Source organism: Ischnura elegans, chromosome 7 (genome assembly GCF_921293095.1).
Source record: "Ischnura elegans chromosome 7, ioIscEleg1.1, whole genome shotgun sequence".
NCBI lineage: Eukaryota > Metazoa > Arthropoda > Insecta > Odonata > Coenagrionidae > Ischnura > Ischnura elegans.
Genome location: NC_060252.1, coordinates 104,656,469 through 104,676,547, shown reverse-complemented (window position 1 = coordinate 104,676,547; position 20,079 = coordinate 104,656,469). Strand labels below are relative to the sequence as shown.

Here is a 20,079-nt window from a genome sequence, read left to right as displayed (position 1 = left end):
GACCATCAGGACGAGGATTGTACTCATGAATCACCCCATGAGAATCAAATGAAAATGTGTCGTCGCATCGGTGCCAAAATGATAAATTTCGAAGGTCACCGGTGAACATAAAAGCAGCGCGATGCTCTCATTCAGATAAGAGGCCGTCAAGGACCCCCGATAGTGACCTGAAACCTTCCTCTACATCGTGGACAGTTACAGGATATATGCCGTAGTGCAAGTCCAATACCTCAAGGTGTTCCCATTACTTCTAATACCCCGGATAATTCCTCCGGAAAAAGATAAAGTTCTAATCCACTGATTGTAGCATCTCTCAAAGATCTATAGATCCACAAAGAAGAATTGAATGTCCGTATTGAATGTGCCTCTCAGTAAGCCCCACGCGGTGGTGCATGTGGAGTTCGCTACGTACTGTGCGCCTGCACTCCAACCGAAAACTTTCCATGAAACCAATTTCCATGGTGGAAATACCCCGAAACCACGCAGAAGAAATCCCTTCTCCGAGTATTCATCGCGGAATGAGGAAAATACCAAATCTCAAATATTATCTGAAGGGAATGAGGATATACTTACTGTTTAGGAGGGGATGTTAAAACTATGAATGAGATAAAAACTGTTGACTGAATTCTAAGTATCACCTGAAAATGAAGAGTTCGTTATCATTAGCAACAAATTAATGACTTAGTGGATAAGGATTGAGTTTAGAACAGATGTAACGTCATTTTTACAAGTGATTGTCATCTTTAAATAATTGCTTCAATAGTATTTTATTTCCTAATAAATATCATTAGAGCAAAGCACAACTGAAATTCAGTGTGGGATAACGGAATTCAACTAGGAAAGATAGTTATTGCACGGTTATATGACGAAAGCCAATTCGTAAATTGTGAGAGGATTACAAGTTACATTGACGTATTTTCTTCGTCGAAAGCATTCGAATTTCACACTTTCTTAGGTAAATCAGTTTCTTTTGCGAGAGTAAAAAATAGGTATATCTGAAAAAGAAATATAGATAATAGAATTTTATCATGGCATCATAGTTATCACATTACGACAGTGGCTGTGATCTAAACTGTGAAAAGAATTAAGTTTTCTCTCAGATGAGTTGCTGATTTAAAAAATTGAAATTATTTTTTAGACGCGTCATGCGGTTAAGGTCAGGACACAGGCTTGATTATCAAGAAATAGTTAGAGCAGTATGGCCATTAAAATTTTTATTGAGCCGGAATGATTAGTTAATGATGTTGCTGAACGTTGAAAAATATCTTTGACGTTAAAACTACATTTGTTAATGACAAGGCGGACAATAGGTTCAAAGTTTTCTCAAGTCCGACGATTGCCGCGTAACATTCGGCTACATTGATTGAATTTGCATCTGGTATAGGAAAATATTGGGAAAGTTCCCATCTTGGGATCACTACACCACCTTGGGTAACTGTGACATCGGTGTACACTTCAATGTTTTCGTTGATAATGGCTTCCGGGTGCAGCTGCGTGTTGCGCTTTGTCGTGCAAGCTTTCGCGACCGTTGCAGGACGCATCATCAGGCGATGAAACATCGCCTTCATCGCCTGATGATGCGTCCTGCAACGGTCGCGAAAGCTTGCACGACAAAGCGCAACACGCAGCTGCACCCGGAAGCCATTATCAACGATGCCCCTCGCTGCGAAAACCTACGTTCAAAACTTCAATGTTTTCACTGGCACGAACATAAGGCACTTTGCGATTAAATGTTTCGCTGACAATTAACTCTTGCCACCACTTACTGTTTCTTCTGTATACATAGGATACAAAGAAGGAAAGCGAAGCACATAACATACCCAGGCTAAAAACCCTGCAGCCTTAGGAATATCCGCCTGTCTAAGTCGCGGAATAATGGGTACCACTGTCAGTACACGTTTTCGAGATGCAACCGTCAATCGGACGGTACCATCTTCTCTGTCAATGCGCACAACGAGAGACTAGCTTGATTTCACATTTGCTAGGGTTGGTTTAGACATATTCACTGAAATACCCAGTTAACTACCTAGAAAATTACAAATGCAAAACCTTTCAGGGCTGAGAAAGAGCCATTCATCAAGATAGCATATCGTTTTTAAAATAAATTTTATTTTCAACCAATTGTTTCACATCCTCCGCCAATCTGTGCAATATTGCTGGGATTAAGCATGGGCAAGCGCGTGAAGGCATAAGTATTACCGTCCATTTTTACACCGTAAAATTACCAGTGCCGATAGTGTATCTGTAACTGATAGAAAGCACGTTCTAAGTTTGATTTTGAGAGCCATGCATTCATGGGTATTGTGGCTAAGGCCTGGCCAGGGCCAAGAAGCGAAAACTTTGGTGTTTTGTAAAATTCCGTCCATGGGGACAGGTCATAGATCATCCTGTGGCCAACCGTAGATTTCGGGATCAAAACACTCAAAAATTACACTTAGTCTTCCACTTAACAAGTATGCCCGCTTTGACAAGGCCTTCAATATACACTTTTATAATTGGAGAAGATTTAGTTTCAAAGCTGAGATAGGGAGGGTGTTTCGGTTTGAGCATTGAAGCCCCTATACTGGAAATTTTGGAATTCACAGGCTTATTGTAATTAAAAGGCATAATTGGGATCACCGAGGGTATTTCTTCTGGCATAACCGGCCAGTCTTCCGTCTCTTGGATGGTGAGGGCCTGGATGTTGATCTCCTCCTCTTCACTGATGTCTTGGGAGCTGATAAGCAGCGGTTCGGGGACGACCTGCCAGCGGAAGGGGCTCTCTTGGTCCTCCTCTGCATCTCCCTCTATATCGCGGACGCGATCACTGTCTGGTTAACCGGTGTCGTGTTCACTGGCCTCTGTGGTGTCTGAGGCTGTATCGGGGAGAGAGTCGGCATCCGCCGGTTCCCCGAATCGACCCACCTGAGAAGCTGCTCTACAGCCAGGGAGAAAGGAGCCCTCAGGGAATGACAACTCGGCTCCATTAGTAGCCCCCTGCCCTCTGGATCTGCCCCGACCTCGCCGGGGCTGCGCTCGAAAGGGCTGGGCTGTTGCTGGTGCTGACCGCAGCTGGGCTCCCTTCCATGGTCCGGCCGGTGGTGGCATGGGATGGCTTTGGCTGGGTTGAAAGCCCTGCGGCAGGCTGCGCAACTCCGTGGGGACGTTGGGCGCCATGCGTAGAGTGTCGGGTTAACCCATCTAACGATTTGATCGTTGAATCCTTCTTCCTCATAGAATGATCCACCAAGATCGTTAGAACATTAATGGCTATGCCTGGTTTCGCTTTTTAGTAGGGCCCTCTTCGCTCATGTAGCGTTGAGGTGTTTTTCCCTCTCCCGTTCCTTGCGCACCTTTCCTCTCCCAGAGGTGTCGTTTGTCTCCTATCGCGGCGGCGCCTCTTTCCTTTTCCCTTCCTCTCCAGCCCCTCCCCGGGTGATTGGGCGTATAAGCCACTGGCTTGGTTCTCGGCCCCGGTGTGTTGTATCCTCCAAGGGTACGCCCTGAACCCTCATACTCTTTGTCGGGCGAACCCATCGTGGCCACCGCGTGGGGGATTCTGCCCCTGTTGTAAAAGAGACGTTTGGACCCGTCTGTTATCGTCTCCCAGTTGGCCGCCAAGTCCACCTCGTGGATCTCTCGTGCCTTAAATTTAATAGAGTTTTTGTGAGTTTTGAGCAAGGTAAATTGCTGTAATACCTCGTCATCTGCAGGAGTCTCCAAGTTCTGCGCTGGGGGTGCGGGCCGCAATGTCTCCCAGGTTGCGGATGGTGCAGGGGCAGGGGCGTTGGGAGCAGCTTGAAGTGTGTTGATCTCCTGCGTGAGCTGCTGCGCCAATCGGGTTAGTTGTTGCTCCTTTGGGCAGGGTTCGTTTTCTTCCACTAATTCAGTTAAAGTAGTTCTGATGGTAATCTCCTCCGTTTCTTCCTCTAGTAAATCCTATGACTTTGGATCTTTACTCCGAAGACTATACATTAATGTAAGACTGCTGCTGGACTTGAGTACGGTCTCAATCGCACCTTGAACACGCTCAAACGAACACCAACAGATAGTTGTGATAGGGCAAGTGGAGTACTTCTCACTCCAAACTGCATCTTATGTCTCAGCACCCACTTCCCCTAGATTGCCAGGTATTCCTCCGCCGCACTAGCTATATAAGTCTTGATCTCCAGGTATGGCTGGATTCGGATGGTTGGTTCAAAGGGCAGCTTCGAAGGATCGGATTCGGAGACAAGAGTTATAAGACTTAGAAAGTCTCCGATCCTTTGAGTCTAAGGCCCTTGGTACGAAAATCCTTTGCGCGAAAAAGTCCTTAGCGGGAGACTTTTCTCACCAAGTTCTGCGGATAAGTTCGGAGGAATTTCTCGGGGGTACCAGGAATTATTTGGGGGTACACTAAAAAATTTCACATCCTTCCGTTGGAAAATGACCACAAAATTGCTTGAACTTGTGGTGAAAAGCACTTCCACCGTAAAATTATAGATAATCATATAAACATTTTCAAGACTTCACAGGTCCACTAAAATCCTCTTGATGAACCTCCACTATGTTAACCCCCCATAATTGTCACATAAAGAGCCATGATTCAGTTGTTAGAATGGAATATATTGTAACGTTTTTATTTCCTCTTCAAACGTCAGAAATATGGTTATTACACTTGAGAAACACTTTTTATAGGTTAAAAACTTGCCGCGCTGGGCGCGCTCCCTAGAACCTCCGGATGCGGCTTCGCCGTCTAATTGTGTTGCGATAGAAAATTAAAATTTCCACTTAACCACATTAAAAAAACTGGAGCGAATCGGGGAGAAATAATTTTTTTGAATGAGGAGGTTCCCACTCAACCGTGAAAACCTTAAAACCGTGAATTAGCCGTGAATTTCGTCTACCGTGAAAAAACCTGGAAATAGCCGTGAAGTTCGTCCTAAAACCTTAAAAATCTTTCAATCTTCCTTCTCAGAAATTTTTAACTTCGTTCGTAGTGAGCGCACTTCTATTCATTGTGGCGAGCATCGTCGCATGGGTCAGAAAAGCGTGGGAACGAATGTTGCCTGAAGAAAAAAAACATCTTGTCCCAGCGCAGGCCCAGGCACAGGCCCACATCACTTCTCATCAGCTTGTTTACTTTCCTCGACTGGCTTGGTTTCCCCTCCCTCGGTCACTGCTTAGTCCCCCTTCCACCCAATTAAGCTTCCCACTGGCTGCAGCGACCACTTTCGACACTAAATCTGGATGGCCTTTGTGTCAAAAAATTTGAACGTTTATTCAACACCCTCAATCCTGTGATTGGAAGACCGCTAACCTTGACAACTTGCTATGCGCTGTGGACACTACGCTCCTTTGAACATCGTTTTTTTTTATTACGTGCAAATTACTAACATTTCAATCTAATAAAAGCATAATACCAATTGCTGAATATCATTGTTAGATACCTTTTGGGCTATTAGGTGACTCATGCAGCAGTTGACCTCCAGGAACTGGGAACTTTGAAGGAGTTCGGCTGAAAAAGGTCAGTGGGTGAGAAAAGGGGGGAACGCGAAACACGTTTCTATTGTTCTCGTGTAACTCGATATTTTTTCGAAGCTAAGGTCTTCGTGATACGATCCCTGCGCGAGGTGGGACTTTTTTTTATTTTGAAGAAGAGGAAAGCGTCAGAAGGGGGGACGCGAATGCTGAATGGAGGGGGATAACGAATCTTGGGAAATGCGCTGATGTTACTTTCCCACGGCACTTAGCTTCTCCCAACGGTAGTTCCATCTCTTGGGGAAGATTCCAAGTATGTGCTTGTCGTTATTAGCCATAAATGACACATTGTATTTATTTCGTCTCATTTTCGTCAAACGATGGATGCGGGAAAATTCTGCGTCGGAACCGCGATCTTCAAACGATCAATGCGAGAAACGATACTTCGGGGAACGATAGATGCGGGAAAAAATTGCATTGTCTATTAGGAACTTTATTTGGGACCAGAAACGGCGAACGATCAATACGGGAACGATAGATCGAGGTGCCACCGTATAACTTTTCTTTTGAAAGAGGCAGTGTAATGACTGCTTTTCTCTGCTATCGTAATACTCTGAAACCAAAACTGAATCGATCTCTCTAATCAGAGGCAAATCATGTTCCCTTCTTACCGTTGCTCTGGGAAAAATGGAACGACTTTGTAGCAGTTTATATCGCGACGGCATTGAGGCTTAAACGTTACAATCATAGGCGGATCTAGGGAGCGGCACGGGGGCACATATCCCCCAGACACTTAAAAAATATGCAAGATTTTGAATACGGTCACATTATCATTGCGCTCGTTTTGTATCATGAGGTATCCTAAATCCTAACTAAATCCTGGATACGGCTTTGCTTGTGCTCCCCACCCCCCAGAAAGAAATCCTGGATCCGCCTCTGGTTAAAGTTTAGGTAAATTGTAATCAACCACACGAAAATTTTGCAAGTTGATCAAGCTCTAACTTGAATAGAGCCGAACCCAGGGTAAATCAGGCGATCTCGCGGACACGGCAGAAGTGCACCCGGAGATTGATTGGCACGCACCGAATCTTTACCTGCTGCCTAAAATGGAAATAGTTTTTCACTTAAACACAAAATTAAATAAGCTAAATTACTGTGCAGGCATTTTTGACGTTGATTTTTCGTTGTATAGCTATAGGTATATATTAGGTGGCAAACTCAGGTATCCATAATTTTTTCCTACGAAAATTATGCAACCCGAATACGTGACCCGACCCTCTTTTCTGCAGGAGTTAGGAGGAAAAAAAAACATTGTCTCAGATAGGTGCAAATAGGTAAATTATAATTCACTTGGTTTGAAATATATATAAAGAGATAATCAATACCTGCTGAAACATGTTATTTTCACTTTCACTTTACTTAATCACTCGTCAAATATTTCCCTCATTGTAAAAACAGTTTTCATTAACATTAGTAGTTTGTTTTTAGTACGCACAATATAACATTTTATTGTCTTGAGGAACTATGATGCCTATTTATACAGTTAAAAAATAAAAATTAAACTTTAATAAAGCTTGCATTTTTTGCTCAGTTCTAATATTTCATCATCTAATTCAGCTGCCCTTTTCCTGGCTTCGCATAAGACTTGCAACCGCTCGGCTTCCGGTTCCTTCTTTTCTTCTGCAGCTTGTTTTCTTACAGTTTCAGCCAGGGCGAGGGTTTTCATAGCCTCTTTTTTCTCGAGTAAGTGTTCGGTGTAACGGGCATGGGCATTTTTCGCCGCGTGAATCATTTCTGTTTTTATTGCAATGGATTCAACTCCGCCTGCAGATTTAACACCATCGTACACCTTTCTCAGCGCCACTAAACTTTCCTCCTTCAAGTTGTCAACCAAACACTGCTTACTGACTGAGAATCCCCTTTCAACAGAGGCATTTCCATGACACAAAGTAAGAACAAGTTTCAGAAAGTTCTTAAAATCTACATATCCATCTGAACCTTGCTCATTCAGTAGCGCAATAAAAAAATCATCAAGGCGTGTTATGTTTCTCCTGCAGTTATTGCACCGACTAAGAACATGTTCTCTAGAGAACAGTTTCAAATACTGCCGCTTTATGTTGTCAGCCTTGATTCCCGAAATCCAATTTTTAGCAACCAGTTGCTCTAAACATCTCGTGAGTTGTGTTTCACCACCATTATATTTTATGATTCCCGGATCTAAGCAGGAAATTGACTTGGCAAATGAGTATTTGATCAGTGACTTATCTATGATTTTCTTCGCCATGGTGAGAACTGCTTCCATTGCTTCTTTTTTTTAAGGCCAACTTTTCTAAGTCCGATAAAGTGTCGCATGTTATTAAAGCGCCTGTAGTAGCAAACCCCAAATCAAAGTGCTTCACTGAGATCAGATTTCCAGCAGATAAATTGATCTTATTGATTCGATCCCTGGTGCTGTCTAAATGGTCTTTTTAAACACATTTTTCGATAGGGATCAAAGCCATTGACTTTATTTTATGATACATAAAACTTGAGCGTTAGTCACTATACGAATGGAATTTTTCATGGCGTACAAAACCGGAATCCTCTTATGTAATTTCATTATTAAGCCTCGAATTAAATTATAGTACCTACCAAGTTAAAACTTGATGAGGCGTACGTTGAAAGTATTGTGACGGCTGAAGTGACAGATAATTAGTTTGTACTCGTCATTTATGTTTGTCACCAGCGAATTTCATCAAATTTTTCTGAATTTTCCAGCATATATCGTTATATACATAACATCGAGCATGATTGCTGGGTTGGCTACTAGGAAATCTTTGTTTCTACAGATAAGGAAAATGAACATTTAATGTTGGACTCCATAGTTGGCAATTCTCACCAGGGAATTTCCTCTAATTATCCTGCATATGCTGCAATATGAATTGACTTAATCCTGATTGATTGCTTTCTTGATGACCTTAACGATAAAACGCTGTATATGATACTATGAAAACTAGAGCTGGAGCCATGGAGAAAATAGCTTCTGTCTCTCAATCTTATCTTCATCACCCTTGCCAAATCGCGGGATTGTGCAACGCCTAGCTAGCGGAGCACATGTCAGCGTGAAGAAATGGTGGGGATTAGTGTCATAGATATAGGCTCTGTCAAAGGAAGATTCATATCCATTGAAACATATTAATATAATCTCCAGAAGTTTACAGCAGAGGCGGTTGTTTTCGTTGAGTTCTCCATGGTATCTGGATTGAAATAGGTGCTGGTTTACGGTTTTAATTGGAATTCCGGTGAGTGGTCTCGGCTATTTTGTGTTCTGCAGGAGTGACTGATGAGGTGACGCCCGCAGTAATCTTGAATAGAGTCCATCGGACCTATACGGTTAAAACTGACTTGAAGAAATTACTGAATTCCTTGCAGATAGCGGATATTTCATACACCAGGTGAGACCTCTGAACGGAGTGCCTTTACGTAAGGGCGGGAATGTAAGCAGTGGTTACCATGGTTATCATGGGCTACGGCTGTAATCAAGGGTTGTTTCATTGTGACTGGTGTCTATGTCACAATGGTACCATTTTAACCATGGCATCATTGTAACCTTGTAATCCCATGTTACTAGGGGTTACCATACAACTTGTCCAAGAATTCAATTGGTTAATCCTTATGCACTCAAAATCAGGCATTAAGGCCGTTTTACACGGGACACGGGATTGCGCAGGTTAGAGCTGCATTTATTTCTAAAATGGAGTGGAATTGCGCGAATGCATGAACAAAATTAGAACAGGGGCTATTTTGCCACCTCACGTCCACGCATTCTCGCATGTGTTCTAGCAATTCACTGCTTTACACGACGCAATTTTGATTGAGCCTTCGTACACACGTAAGATTGCGCAATTCCGTGTGCCGTGTAAAACGGCCTTTACAGCAAGTGTGGTCGAAGTCATTTGTAGAGATCAACGGCATTCGGCGGATCCAGGTCTGAGACAAGAGGGCGGCTATGTGGGGTGTACCCTCCCAGAAGTAGTGGGGGTTCGAAAGAAATAATCTTCTGCAGTTTGGATACCCGAGGGAGAGGGTCTGTCGACCCCTTACCCCTTATTGAATCCGTCCCTACCCGTTTGATTGTATAGTCAGCTCCTTGAGACTTCGTTCCGGGTTGAAAGAACCCAGGAGGTGATCTAATGGTGTTAGAATGTAAAATTTTGTTAGAAATATTAAGAAAATTCTGAAAAATGCATTAAGGAATGTATGAGTCGGATGAAATGTGTAAATTGACCCTTATGAACTACATAATTAGATGATACATGGTTTGTAATACTAAAGATGATCCCTCTAAGACCGTAATTAAGTAAAAACAATTAAAAATTAGAGTTTGATTATAATACAAGAATATTAGATAAGCTTTAAATGTCTTTTAAATTCCATGACCTGATATGAGATGTGAATCAGAAAAAGAATATTTATTTTGATGAAAAACGATTGCCTAGTTATTTATTAAACTTAAAAGATTACAGTAGTTTAATTATGTGATTAGTAACTTCATGGTAATCGATACGATTGAATAGAGAAAAGAGCGTTGATTTTATTCATTTTTGCGTGTGTATGAAATGTAATTAATATTTGTCTAGCTAAGCTTTGATATATCTCATGAACAGGTACATTTTCTATAAATACGTTAGGCATTGCTCATTCGAGCGGAATTCTTTCTAGATCAAGGATGATCTCTGATGCTAACTTTCTTTTTGAAACCCGGCATTATTCCCGTCTTCTTACTAAACCGCATGCGCTATGCAATGCGCTCAGGCGCCTTCGTTTCCTACAAAGCATTTATTGTCCCCTATTAAATTCATTTAATTTTATATTCCGGCTAAGTAGTGTGCTTTAATCTCCAATGAACTTTTCAATTAAGCGTCAATTACTTTAGAAAATTCCTCAAAAGAGAGTGAAAGAAAAATATTCTGCTTTATATTGTCCTAATTGACGGTGTACATTAGGCGGCTTATATTGTCCTAATTGACGGTGTACATCAGGCGGATAACTAGATAGATTAGTTATGCAAAGGTAGGGTTAAGTTTCGAACAAACACTATAATTCACGGGCGTGTCAAAATAACACTGTCGCGCCTCTTTATTAAACACGGAGCATTGGAAATTCAGCCAGAAAACAGAGTCGCAATGTAAGGCTATTTATTGAATCGTAAGAATAAATTTTCTACATAGAGAGGTAAAGGTTCCTCATTTTATGCTGGCGACTATGTCTTTTTATCTTAAACGACACAAATCGTATATCAGATTAGTGAATGCGGTAATTTTTGTTATGAAAATTATCGTAATTATATAGTGAATACATTTTAGACGTGCAAAAATAAAAAAACTCATAAAATAAGTCGAGTGAAAAAAATCATTTAAATCTGACATTAGGGACAAAACAGATAGCAGAAAAAGTCGAGCATTGAAATATTTCGTAAGACTTCAAAATTACGTTGGTATCAAATATCGAAAGTTTAATTTATAAGTAATGCACATGTTGTCATAACATTCAAGCGAAAGCTTAAAATTCTATTACTCAATAATTTCCGGAGTTTTGCGGATGATTTGCATACACTCCCAACATTACAAAATTGAAAACTCAAGATTCTGGCCTTCACTCAGCTGTGTGGAATTACGCCCCCGAAGTTGGGGAAGAAGCATATGCCGTGATTTATCGCACATGCTGCTAATGGGTACTTTACCGAAATTCAATGGTACTAGATGTTAGGCCCTTTCGGTCTTTCAAAGATGGCAACGCGAGGGAACCTTGGCAACCAAGAAACAACTACCAAATAGGTTAATCCCATTCAATCAGTAACATCGCGCCTGGCGACATATTGGGTCTAATTCAAATATAAAGAACAACTCCCAAATCATGTCATTTGTAAATGTACCTGCAATTCAATTGGTGCTTTCGTTGGAAATATCCCGAGAGAGTAATCAAATAACAGGAGAGTATAATTACGCCCTAATTGTTCGTTATATGTCAAACTGCTGACGTGGCAACTATTACAAATAGCGCTTACAACATTCCTATTAGTGTTCCTAGGCTGCCGTGAAGTAGGTATCGGTGGAGTTTAAAAGTGGATTACAGTCTTAAGTTGCAATTATGAACTGGTGAAACATATCCTCTGCTCCATCCTACAATGTTTTTGTAACTTCTCGAGCTACCTTGCATTTTCTGACCTAGTCATATTCACTTCAAAGCCAAAAAATAATTTTCCCACTTATAGAATGTATTATCTTTTTAAGTCGTTTTCACTCTCTTTCCGAATCCTTCTCACCGCCCTAGCCTCAGTCTGGCGGAACTTCCTGTGTGATTGTAGTACCTACAATCTCATGTGATAGTCTCCGTGTCGCTCTGAAAGATGTCTATTCTGAATTGCTGAAGCAACCTTAACCGAGCGCGGAGCTTCGTAGTCTGTAACGGCTCCCAGCATGCTTCGTTTAACACCTGTGTTATCCTTTCTGTACACTCACAGCAGTTTATGATGAGTCGCGCAATTTTCCTTTGTATTTTATTAAGTTCACAGAATAATCGGTTATTACTAAAAAAAGGAATAAATTAAACATCCCAAAAGTACAATTTATCACTGGAGATAAGACACCAAAATAGGTTCAGTGTACATGAAGTGAATGATAAACATTTACTGTTGGAGGGTATCCTTTTAAGTGTCGGGAATGAAGAAAACTACAAGAGTAACGCAATATTTTTATACATTAATGCAGTTCTTTTATTGTTTTCAAAATACTCTCCACGATAGTCAATGCACTTTTGCATTCGATGGATCCAGACGCTATAACATTAACCTATTCCATTTCGAAGTAGGGGTAGTCAAAATGGCTGTTTTTTGGCGTCTAACACTTCTTCAGAGGTCTGGAAGCGCTTTCCTCGTAGCAATTCTTGATTCTTGAGAATGTGAAAAAATCATTGGGACTTCAGTCCGGACTGAATGGAGGATGATCAAGAATTTCGACGTTTTGTTGTTCTAAAAACAACTCCATGACTCGAGCGGTGTGTGAGCTTACATTGTCGTGGTGGAGCGTAATGCGTGGATTTGGATTATCTTTCCGAAGCTCAAAGATCACTTCCGGCAAGCAAATGGTCGTATATACATTGACCATTTACTGTTTTTTGATTTTAAAAAGCAATCGTTGCTACATGTCCTGATTTGGCTACGAAAGATGCGACCATTTTCTTGGAATCGCTGCGAGAGCGAACAACTTTTGCCGGTTTGAGCTCACATTAGAAGGCCCATACTGAAGATCGGCGTTTTGATTCAGGCTGGTAGTTAAAGATTCATGATCATCACCACTTAACGATGTTGTGAACGTGCTTTGATGCTCCCGAGTTGAATCTTTGTAGAGTATTTCGACACCATTTGACTCGAGCTGCTTTCTGTTCTTCTGTGAGGAGGTGCGGTATCCAGCGGGAAATCAATTTTTAACACCTAACTCTTCGTGTAAGATCTTGTGAACTGAGGTCCCTGAGATGTAGGCTGGAGCGTCCTCGCTGAAACTCTGCATACCAGTGATAAACGGTTGTCATTGATGGTGCTTCTTCGCCAAAAACAACAAAAAGTTCAGTAACGCATTCTTGCTGGGTGAGGCTTCGTCTAAAGTTTTAGAAAATTATGGTGCGGTACTGTCCATGACTCAATACCATCTCGTACAGCGACTTGGGAAGACACGCCACCGTTTAAAACTTGTTAGTCCGATCTTAATGAAACTTTGCATGGGCATTAATCAACTCTGAAAAGTTGTTTATAAACATCATTTACCGGTGCTAGGTGATAAGGAACGTTCAATTCTCGACACTTAAAAAAGCTACCCCCGTATGGTTTTAGACAGGTTATTGTATGCTTCGAGATATTTATTGCTACCTCGGTATTGGTCGATAAAGGCCTGGTTACACGGTACATTAACACGTACAAGTTAATGTACGTTTGCGTGAATGATTTTGGAGGACCGGAACGGAACATGTACGAATGCATAAACCAAATTAGAACTGGTTCTATTTTCCGTTCATGCAATCGCACAAGTTGGGTGGTTACACGGTACATTTTCGTGTTCATTCACGGGTTCATACATTTAGACATTAACCCGTACGTGTTAATGTATCGTGTAACCAGGCCTTCAGATTCAGGACATCCTCGATAGGAGTGCCAATTCATGATAGTAACACGTGTAAAATTTTGCCGCACCGATCATGTTCTTGTCTAACGTCCATACGCTTATCGGCGCCGTAATAAAAAATTATATCAACTTTGAACGTTGCGTCATACCAGGTCAGCGCCTTGTATTATAGAACGAGGGTTGTAGTTTTAGTAAGGGCCGTTTTTTATATAAAATAAACCAACATAATTTGTTTTCAAAATTCTTTTATTTTTAGAATTTTCATACTTTATATTTCCACATAGTTACCTTGTTTATTTAGGCACTTACCATACCTTAAAACCACTTTTGAACAAACAGTTTTGAAACCACTCTTTAAAGAAGTTTGCCGCCTGCCCTGTCAACCAGGAGTTCACGCGAGATGCCGCGTCTTTTGCTCTGAATGGCGCGTCGGAGCTTCATCAGGGTTGCATAGTCGGCTTCTGAGTTGATCGTCATTCCTCGTGTCATAAAGTCCACCAGCAAAACACCGCGCCTATCCCAGAACACCGTTGCCTTGATTTTGCTGCGCGACTAAGTGTGTGATCAAAGATGGCCGTCCTCAGCGATCATCATCGTCTTCGAAAACATTTTTGCGGCCATCTTTGAATTCTCCGACCCATTTCCGCACTTAACCTTCGCTAATTGCATTAGCAGCATACACTTCACAAACCTGAGGTTGAATGTCTGCAGCCCACATGTTTCTTTAAGTAGATATTCGTATCACTGACTGAATCTCACACGCGGCGGGCGATTCAATAATCTTAAACATTTGAAAGATCCACAGTAAAGCGGAAAGGTTAGATACAGAACTGCAACTGACACGTGGTTGTTCGCAAGGAATGCCGGGAGGCAGTGCGCACACTTGTTACGGATGGCGTGCGAACTGCTACAGTGTACGGCAAAACGGCCCTTACTTAAAAAGCCCTCGTATGTATGGCGCGATTTGGTGGAAGTTATTAATATAAGTGGAATAGGATATTGCAATATTTCCACAGAATTTATTTTCGTGCGACGCGACACGTTGTTACAGAGTTCTTTCTTTCTTTCGTAGGGAAGAGCTTGGCTTTCTATGATACACTTAAGAAAGCTGAAGCTTCTCAATCTTATGATGTGACGCAAAACAATTGCTCCCTCCCCAAAAATAAACTTGGCCGCGGTGATAATTTCGTGGACAGAAATCAGAAATGAATGGGCTGAATTGTGAAATCGGAAAGTAATGGTATGAAATCTGAAATGAATGAGACAGATCGGGCCATAAAGTCCCGCATGAAGGAATTCAAAATGGTGCCTCCGCACCTGGAGCGAATTAAAAAATCAGAAATTGCTGAGCAGAGCTTGACCAAGGACAACCACACTAACTTAGATGACGCTATGAACATTTCTAAAGGACGTTTTACACGGGGCACGTACTTGCACAATCTGACGTGTGTACGAAGGCTCAGATAAAATTGCGTCGTGTAAAGCGGTGAATTGCTAGAACACATGCGAGAATGCGTGGACGTTAGTTGGCAAAATAGCCCGTTTAATTTCGTTCATGCATTCGCGCAATTCCACGCCATTTTAGAAATTAATGCAGTTCTAACATGCGCAATTCCGTGCCCCGCGTAAAACTGCCTGAACCAGGCTGGGAATTGGGTCCGAATCTACAAAGAAGACGTTGAAAATCACTTGCAAAAGTAAACATAAACACTTCCCAAAAAGGGTGGTTTCCTATTATTTTAATTGCCTAAATCGAAATATTATTACTTCTGGAGTAGGTACGTATTTCACGCTTTAAGATTTTTAAATGACGATATCTATTTTTCGTGATTAAATGAAAAGTGAAAATTTTCTAGCGCGCGAAAACGGGACGGCTAAGTATGAATGCTGGGAAGAGCCCGTATGACGTCATTCTGGTTCCAGCTGCCGCCGCGCGGCGTGAGGCCACCTTGGTGCGAGGCTATGAGCGCCGCTACGATGCAGGCTGCTAGCAGGTAGCACTTGGCTTAAGTAACGATCATTAATACCCTATCAAACGAAAGAAACTTTCCGACCATAGGCAAATTTATTGGTCCGTGAAAGTGCTTTTATTTTTTTGCTAAAATTCATTTTAAAACCATGTGATTTCGGTGTAATAGAAAATCTTGTCGGCGTTATTATAATGCTACAATTTTCCCACGTTTATAGGCGTTTTATTATTTTATGGTACACGTTTCATGAATACTTATACTTTTATTAAGCATTTTATATAACATTTAACACAATTTCGATTGTAAAAAATTTCTAATGAAACTGCATGAAAGAAATTGTTCAAAATGGTTCAAGGTATATGAATGATTCAAGTATGTAGTCTTCGTGAATACGATCGGCAAACGGTAAATCCCCGCTACCTTATATGTGAATACTTAGAGAGCCTTTCCAAAATTTTTGGATTGTCTAGTTTCTCTATACTAAACAAAGCCTTTAAAAATGCTTCTGTAGTAGCAACAACAAGTTCCTCCTTCGCTTTCTTTGACTGAGTGACTGTGTGTTCAAATGATAGCTGTCGTTTCGCGGGTCCCATGTCTTATGCATGTTTTTGTGTATCGCTACTGATGTGCTTTAACAAAGTGTCACATCTTTCAAATTCTTATCTTTCATCGCAAACTTTGCACAGTAATACTCTGTCTTTCACATAAAATTCTTCTGAGCTGAATTCACTTGCCCTGGTATGAATGGTATCACTAGCTTTTGGCATTTTAAAGTTCCTTTCCTTCGTTTGACATTTAAAGCTGGAACCACGATTTAAAAAACAGTTCAACCACAAAACACAACCTATCACGATGGTGTTTTCAAACTGAGTGCTGGGTAGCTACGGTATAACCATAGTACTGTATAACTTACAGATTGGCCGAAATGTTTCATGTCGTGAGTTCCCTTTCGATACCCCTCAACCAGGTGTTGAGGGAAGGTAGGACAGCAGCTAGATGCAACAAAATCGCTTAGTTTTGATAACAGTTGTTGCCAATCGGTCAGGAAAGGCAGTGAAAGAAGCACACATAACTAAACAAAATCGGATTCAAAGAAACTTGAAAAATTATTTCCCATTTATCGATCCTGAAGCATCTAGAATGAGACGCTTTCTCTTCTGAAAATTTAGATATTAGATTTGGCCAATGTCGAAATAATTTTTTTTTGCATTGAAGATCAGTAGAGAGCCGAATATCCGATTATATGTCCGCTAATAAGGAGAACCCCCTCTCCTCCTATCCTTTCCGTTCCTTCCTCCCCTTCCCTCAACTGCTAGCGCTTCGTGCTTTCAAACAACCACACTAATCTCATTTATTGATGCGCCGACGGCGCTTTCCTGCTGTACCGGTGAATTACTTCACCCTAACCAGCCAGATTACAATGATTATATTTGGTGCGCAATTGCCTGTGTTGTGAGGGTAGTGTTTTGTTTGTGTGAGCAGAAACTTATAACTAATGAGGATTTTTACATATACATTTTTTGGAGTGGATACATAGATTCATTTTGGGCCATATATTAATAGATTTTCTTTACATTGATATGAGTTAGTTTTAACAGCTATATCATAATTTTGATGATGCATTTGGAATTTCTTTTCTCTTTATTATTTTTTTTCTTTTGTCTTTATTAATTTCTTCGAATAAAGTATTTATCATTTTTTTAAATTCTTCTTTGTATTTTGTTTATTATTTTTTTGTTATTATTATTTTTTTAAAATCTTTTCCATTGTTTTGTACATTTTTTTCCATGTTTTTTCTTTTTATTTTGTTTATGTATTTTTTTTCTTTTCATCATCATCATCATTTTCATTAATTTGGAGTACACATAGAAAATTATATCTAATACCTTCTTTATAAAACCTTACAGTGGAAGACTATTCTACAAGAGAGAAAGACAAAGGAAAGACTCATAGACGAGTGATTTGTTGAGGCAGTTTGTATGTGGTGGGGATTATTGGATCATAATCCCATATGTTTGTGATTGATGTGTTTTTAGTTGCCCCGAGTCTGGACTTAAAGTTAATCGCTGATTTGGTGATGAATGTGTTAATGGCGGGAAGGTTATGTTTGGACCGTACATCGGACATTCTGACTAACCTGGATTGGTGGAGGAGTTGGCGTAGGGTTTTGTTTTGGAAAACTTCCAGCTTGTCTCTTATATTTTTGGATAAAGCAAATATCTCGCAGCCGTACAGGACTGGTCGGATTGTTGAGGTATACAGTCTCACTCTGTGATTATGAGAGAGAGGTGAGGATTTAGAGCATAGTGAGGCAATTGCCTGCCTAACAGCTAATGCCTTGCCGGTGCAGTACTTTAAGTGGGGTTTGTAGGAAAGTTTTTCGTCTAGCAAGACTCCAAGGAATTTGTGGGTGGGCGCTCTTGGTATTCGATTCTTGGTTATGTAAGGTGATGTCTGTGGAGTAAATTTACGTCTTTGTGAGAAGTGTATGTGGGTGCTTTTTGCGGCGTTTATTTGTATTTTCCAGGTGTGTGTCCATTTATTTATGAGTTTCAGGTGGGTGTTGAGTTTGTTAATGTTTGTGTCTCCCCGCCGAGACGTCGCTGCTATAGCGGTGTCATCGGCGTACATGTACACGTGTAGTGTTTGATGTGTGTGGCATGTCGTTGACGAATAGTGTGAATAAAAGCGGACTTAGAATGGATCCTTGAGGAACGCCAGCTTCCATTGGCCGTAGGGAGGAGTGGGTTTTAGCTTCGGCGACTAGGAACTGCCTTTTTTGTAGATATTTTTTGATGAAGAGGATGTCAGGAAGGGGGAATTTAAGTTGTTGTACTTTGAATAGGAGGCCACTGTGCCAAACCTTGTCGAAGGCGCGCGCAACGTCCAAGAACACCGCGTCTGTTGATAGGCGGCGGTTAAAGCTATGGCTGATTTTTTCTACTAGCCGTAGAATTTGGTGTATGGCAGAAGTGCTTCTCCTGAAGCCGTGTTTTTCAGGTCTGATTATTTTGTTGTCTGTGGAAAAGAAATCGAGGCGGCGAAGGACTAGGATTTCTAGGATTTGGACAGGTTAGAGAGGAGGGAAATCGGACGAGAGTTACCTGGGACTTTTGGGTCTTTCCCGGGATTGGGAAGTAAAATTACCTTGGCTTTTTCCAGGAGGATGGGAAGTGTGGAAGGGTGAAGCAAAGGTTGAATAGCTTGGAGAGAAGAATAGGGAACTTTGGGCATCGACCGGCATATCTGAGTTGGGAGTTGCTAATATTATATAGGCCGGGAGCTTTTTCCACACGTTTCTATGGATGTCTTTAAATGAATCGAATCGCGCAGTTGACGGCACGGCGCTGTTGACGGCCGCCGTGGTCACCACGGCGCCCATTTCAATCCGGCCCGGCGGTGCGCTGTCTACTGCGTGATATTCAGACAGTGCTATGTTGAGGCCGCTTTCTGACGAAACGACTTTTCGCCGGTCGCCGTTCACGCATGAAATTCAGGCCGCTTTCAGACGAGACGACTCTGCCACGCTGTGGGCCGTGCCGTGAACGGCGGCCCGGTCCCAGCCAGCGGCCGTGTATAAGTCAACGAAATTGTTACATTAGACCCACACTCGAGGTTTTCCTGCAACAAGTTGTCCAATAACGCTGTCTAATGCGTCGCGGTGAGACATCGGAATTACTGCTCGGCATTCCCAGATAACACGGCATTTGTATTACATCAATAATACACAAAAAAATACGTGACCAAATACATATGTATAAGATGGAATACGATCGTATTACATCGGTATATTTCACGTAAAAGTGGTTCAAAAGTCCCTATGGATGTATGTATACATGCGTATTACAAATTGGAAATCTGAATACCCATACATGAATTGTACATATGTATATGATGGAATACAATCGTATTACGTCTGTATATTTCACGGAAAAGTGGCTCAAACGTCCCTCAGGATGTATGTATACATGCGTATTACAAATTGGAAATCTGAATATCCTTACATGTAATATACATATGTATCTGCAGGCCCTCGTACACGAATTATACATATTGATTTTCTGACCCACATCCACTTAATATCAATATGGATCAAACAGATTAATAAATATAAGGAAAGAAGAACATACAGATAATAAAACATTTATTCAAAGAGAAAAATAAAATAATACACCCAAATAACAAGTGTGGCCATGAATATTGCTAACAAGCATTAAGGGCCAGCAAACAGTAGGTGAAACTTAGTTTAAAAAATGGCACAAAGATAAATCAAGTACAAGCAATGGTATGAGTTGGAAAATAGAAAAAAATGTTAGCGCGGAACAAGTGTTGTAACCCATTGCACAAAAAGAAACCTGAATTCAGGAAACCAACTCTGCACAATTAGCCACTTTCTGAAAGGAGAAAAGGAGAAGTCAAGTTTAAAAGTCATGCAAAAATATATCTTTTTGTAAGATCTGAATAGGAGCTCAAGGCCTTTCAATTTTATTTTTTTTCAATTCATATAGGCAGTC

General features: G+C 41.2%; 1 protein-coding gene across 1 annotated transcript in view; it reads left to right on the top strand.

Annotated features, from left to right (window-relative positions):
* The first annotated feature begins 8,681 nt into the window (after nucleotides 1-8,681).
* Nucleotides 8,682-20,079, top strand: part of LOC124163059 (4-coumarate--CoA ligase-like 1) — a 49,236-nt gene continuing 37,838 nt past the window's right edge. The window contains exon 1 of the mRNA XM_046539844.1: nucleotides 8,682-8,873. The gene's annotated coding sequence lies outside the window, so the exon portion shown is untranslated. The remainder of the gene's footprint in view (nucleotides 8,874-20,079) is intronic.